Here is a 5,252-nt window from a genome sequence, read left to right as displayed (position 1 = left end):
CGGCGCCGAGCCCGCAAAACCGACAAAGGAACCCACAGGGACGCACCAAAGCGGCCCAAGATTTCACCGAGACGGGACCGAGCCCACGCAACATGCGATGGCGACGGATCGGACCAAGTAAGGCCGATCCAACTCCGCGCGCGCGCGGCCGCGAGCACTTCGTGAGGGACAGGAAGACCGGCCGACCGAACCGAAGCGCCGTGCACGGCCGCCACAAGGGCCGGCTGGAGGCGTAGACCGAGAGCCGCACCAGCGGAAGGAGCGTGCCGGCTCCGTCGTGGGCCAACTCCGCGGGGCCCATCCGAGCGAGCCGACGGGCCGGCGCGGAAGGCCCGGCCGAACCCGCAAAACCGACAAAGGAACCCACAGGGACGCACCAGAGCGGACAAAGATTTCACCGAACAGGACGGGACCGAGCCCACGGAACATGCGAGGGCGAAGGATCGGACCAAGTAAGGCCGATCCAACTCCGCGCGCGCGCGGCCGCGAACACTTCATGAGGGACGGGAAGACCGGCCGACCGATCCGAAGCACCGCGCACGGCCGCCGCAAGGGCCGACCGAAGGAATAGACCGGGCGCCGCACCAGCGGAAGGAGCGTGCCGGCTCCGTCGTGGGCCAACTCCGCGGGGCCCATCCGAGCGAGCCGACGGGCCGGCACGGAAGGCCCGGCCGAACCCGCAAAACCGACAAAGGAACCCACAGGGACGCACCAGAGCGGACAAAGATTTCACCGAACGGGACGGGACCGAGCCCACGCAACATGCGAGGGCGAAGGATCGGACCAAGTAAGGCCGATCCAACTCCGCGCGCGCGCGGCCGCGAAAACTTCGTCAGGGACGGGACGACGGGCCGACCGATCCGAAGCGCCGTGCACGGCCGCCGCAACGGCCGGCCGGAGGCGTAGACCGAGCGCCGCGCCAGCAGAAGGAGCGTGCCGGCTCCGTCGTGGGCCCGCTGCGCGTGGCCCATCCGAGCGAGCCGACGGGCCGAATCCCTCGAGGACGAACGGTGCCGGGCACGCCCGCAGCGAGTGCCCACGGCGGGCTTGTGCGGAGTGGAGCGGAAGGCCCGCCGCGGCGGCAGCAGCCCCCCCTCCCTACCACCCCAGCGGGGCATCCGCCCAAAGCCCACCCCAAGCGTTCCAAAGTACCGAGGAGCGTTGCAAACGGGAACCGCCCGGACATGCGTCCCGGTCGCACGGGATGCGCATCCCGGTCGCACGGGTCGCGCGTCCCGGGGGGGCCGACGGAGGAAGCCGAAGTGCCGTGCGCGGCCGCCGCGACGGCCGGACGGCGGCGGCGCCCGTGCGCCGCGGCAAAGGCGGGAGCGGCCCGGCTCCGTCCGGGGCGCCGCGAGCTTCGGTCGAACCTTTGCCGTGACTCTTCGCAATAGGCCAAGCCCATTCACACTTGGCCAAGCCTAGGCCAAGCCAAGGCCTCCAATGCTTGGCCAAGTGCCTCCAAGGTCGGCCAAGACGGTGCCCAGCGTGCCAAAGCCATGGCATGCCCATGCGCGGCCCAAGCCGCGCCCATGAGCCCCAGCCGCACGCGGCCGCGCGCGCCCGCGCCCAGGCCACGGCCGCGCTGCGCGCCTGGCGCGCGCGCCCGCGCCCAGGCCACGGCCGCGCCCAGGCCCCGGCCGCGCCGCGCCCGCCCAGGCCCCGGCCGCGCCGCGCCCGCCCAGGCCCCGGCCGCGCCGCGCCCAGGCCACGGTGTTGGAGGGCGTCTCTCGGCCCCGAGCCGCCACACCAAGCCTCGCACCTTGGCTCCTTGCGGACGCCTTAGAATTGAAGAAACGCGGGCCGAACGGGTAACGCCGGTTGTGTGCCGAGCACTTAGTAACCAAGGAAATCAAGGCAAGGGGAGGGCCTACTGGCTGCAGCTTGGCCCGACCCTTGGCTTGAATGAAACAACCAAACAATGCAAGTATTTGTGGAGGAAAGATTAAGGTTGATTCTATTCCCAAAATGAAGCTACAAGCTTAATCTAGTGGAACTATGATGGGTTCTCACTAGCCCAAGTCCTTAGAGAAACTCTAGGACCGAATACATAGGGACAAAGCCCTCCCAAGCCCTTAGGCCGAAATACAAGTGAACTCCCAAGATGACCAAAGATCCTTCAAAGACCCTCATTCCCTCCCATTTATAGTGCTCTCCAAGTGGCCCAAGAGTGGCCAAGGCATAGGGGTCTTCATGGCACAAGTAGGGCCAAAGGCTTGGCCAAGGCATGGCCAAGCCTTGGGCATAGGCTGCTGGCTGGGCTGGCCCTTGGCTGGCTGGGCTGTGGCCTTGGCAGGGGGCAGGCAGGCGGCTGGCAGGACCTGGGCACGGCTGGCAGGGCGCTGGCTGGTCGGCAGGGCCTGGCTGGGCGCTGGCTGGGCGTCTGGCACGGCAGGGCTGGCTGGCAGGGCGCCTGGGCGTGCGGCAGGGCCTCTGGGCGCGCGGCAGGGGCGCTGCAGGGGCGCTGGGGCGCGGCAGGGGCGCGGCAGGGCGCTGCAGGCGCGCGGCAGGGCGCTGGCAGGGCGCGGCAGGGCGCTGGCAGGGCGCGGCACGGGCGCCGAGGCGCGGCGCGCGGCAGGGCGCGGCAGGCGGCGTGGCAGGCGCGCGGCAGGGCGCTGCAGGCGCGCGGCAGGGCCTGCGGCAGGGCGGGGCAGGGCGCGCGGCAGGCGCACGGCAGGGCGCGGCAGGGCGCGCGGCAGGCGCGCGGCAGGGGCGCGGCAGGCGCGCGGCAGGCGGCGCGGCAGGCGCGCGGCAGGCGCGCCGCAGGCGCGCGGCAGGGCGCGCGGCAGGCGGCGCGGCAGGGCGCGCGGCAGGCGGCGCGGCAGGGCGCGCGGCAGGCGGCGCGCTCAGGCCGCTGTCGGGCGGGCGCGCGTGGGCGCGCAGGCGGCGCGCGCAGACGGCGCGCGCAGGCGCCTGTCGGGCGCGCGTGGGCGCGCGCAGGCGGGCGCGGGGCACGCGCAGGCGGGCGCGCCTGGGCGAGCGCGGACGGGCGCGTGCGGCGAGGTTCGGGCGGCCGAACCTCGCCCGGTAGCGGACGCGCGCGGGCGGGCGTGGCCAGCGCGCGGGCGGACGCGGCCAGCGCGCGGGCGGGCGCGGCCAGCGCGCGGGCGGGCGCGCCCAGCGGGCGGACGGGCGCGGCCTGCGCGCGCGCGGCCTGGACGCGCGCGGCCAGGGCCTGGGCGCGCGCGGCCAGGGCCTGGGCGCGCGCTGGCGCTGCCTGGGCGCGCGCAGGCGCGCAGGGCCGCGGCCTGGGGGCTCACGGGCGCGTGCGGCGGGCATGCACGGGCGCGGCTTGTGTCGCGCATGGGTGTGCCGTGCCTTTGGCATGCTTGGCCTTGTCTTGGCCGACCTTGGACATGCTTGGCCAAGCATTGGGAGCCTTGGTTTGGCCAAGGCTTGGCCAAGTGCAAAGGAGGTTGGCCAAGGCTTGGCCAAGTGTAGGAAGGCTCGGCCGAGGCTTGGACATGTGCGCGGCATGCTCGGCCAAGGTTGGGCGTGCTTGGCCGAGGCTTGGCATTGATGGTATGGGCCCGGTGCGCGCGGGCGATGTCGGGCACGCGGCGGGCGCGGACGACCGCGGATGCATGCGGGCGAGCGCGGGCGTCGTCGGGCGCGCGGCGGGCCGAATGTCGGGGTGCTTGGCCAAGGTTCGGCCAAGTGTGAAGATGCTCGGCCGAGGCTTGGCCAAGCGTGAAGGGGCTTGGCCAAGGCTTGGCCGTCCCTCCAAACAGGTAGTTGGCTCGATCCTTGATCTTGGTCTTGGTAGGACCCTCCTTCGGTAGCTTCCGAGCCCGGACCTCTCCTTGGTGGTGGAATTTGATGGTGGTGTATGAGGGAGGTCCACAACATTCCCCCTCCCTTGAAAACTATCCTTGTCCTCAAGGATAAAGTTTGAATACCATCGGGGGAATTCTTTGTGAGCATGATGTGGAAGTGGTGTTCATCCAAAATGGACAACACAACCTCCACATGTTCCTTGTGTTGCTCCATGGGTTGAGAAGGAACCAAAATATTATCAAAGGAAGTAAACTTTGTCAAGTAAGGCCAAGGTACCTCTTTTGTTGTAGCTTGAAGAATGGACGATCTTTGCAAGGCATGCAAAGGGGGCTCGGCCTCCTCCTCTTTTGAACTACTTCCGGCCTCATCATCATGTTCAAGCTCTTCCCTTTCTTCAATGACTTGTGGCTCTTCCTTTGGCAAGCTCTTGACTTCGTTGGGTTGGTCCCTTTTGCCATTTTCAACCTCTTCTTTGTCTTCGGAAGGGGTTTGCGGTTGCAAGGAAGAAGATGCATGCTTGTTGAATTTCTCTTCGATGCATGTTTGCACTATCTCTTCTTGCTTCTTCTTGATGATATGCTCATGGCTTGCCCCAAGCTTCAAACATGTTCGGGCCTCCTCTAACTCCCTTTTTATCATCTTTAATTGGCCCTCTCTCCACCTTCTTTCTCCATAGCCATGCTCCCCATGGCGGCTAGCATAGCTACTTGCTCCTTGAGCACTCCTATACTCTCCTCTTTTTTCTTCTTCTCTCCACCAACTCTCTTTCTTTTCTTCTCTTCTCTTTTCTTCTCTTTTCTTTTCTTCTCTTTTCCTTTCTTCTCGATCCTCCACTTGGCCCCGCCGAGAGGCGTGCGACCAATGTTCATTTCTCCTCACTTCTTTCTCCCTTTTTCTCTCTTCTCTTCTTCTTTCTTCTCTCATCCTCTTATACTCATCTTTTCTCTCTCCCTCTTCCCTAACCCTTAGATTTTCTCTAATCTTGGCTAGGGTCACATTCGCCCTCTTCAAACATGCCTCACTCTCCTCCATAATGTTTACCATATTTACTCCACAATAGAATTTGAAATTTTTTTTTTTTGGAGTTGTAGGCGTTACCTCTTAGGAAGAAAACTTCCTAATGAAACCTCTCAATGAAAGCACCATTGTTGGAGGGCGTCTCTCGGCCCCGAGCCGCCACACCAAGCCTCGCACCTTGGCTCCTTGCGGACGCCTTAGAATTGAAGAAACGCGGGCCGAACGGGTAACGCCGGTTGTGTGCCGAGCACTTAGTAACCAAGGAAATCAAGGCAAGGGGAGGGCCTACTGGCTGCAGCTTGGCCCGACCCTTGGCTTGAATGAAACAACCAAACAATGCAAGTATTTGTGGAGGAAAGATTAAGGTTGATTCTATTCCCAAAATGAAGCTACAAGCTTAATCTAGTGGAACTATGATGGGTTCTCACTAGCCCAAGTCCTTAGAGAAACTCTAGGAC

The sequence above is a fragment of the Phoenix dactylifera genome, chromosome 10 (genome assembly GCF_051530095.1).
Source record: "Phoenix dactylifera cultivar Ajwa chromosome 10, Ajwa_hap1_PhDact_Kaust_v1.1, whole genome shotgun sequence".
In the NCBI taxonomy this organism is placed as follows: domain Eukaryota; kingdom Viridiplantae; phylum Streptophyta; class Magnoliopsida; order Arecales; family Arecaceae; genus Phoenix; species Phoenix dactylifera.
The sequence above is the reverse complement of the archived record's forward strand: the minus strand, read 5'-3'. Positions refer to the sequence as shown.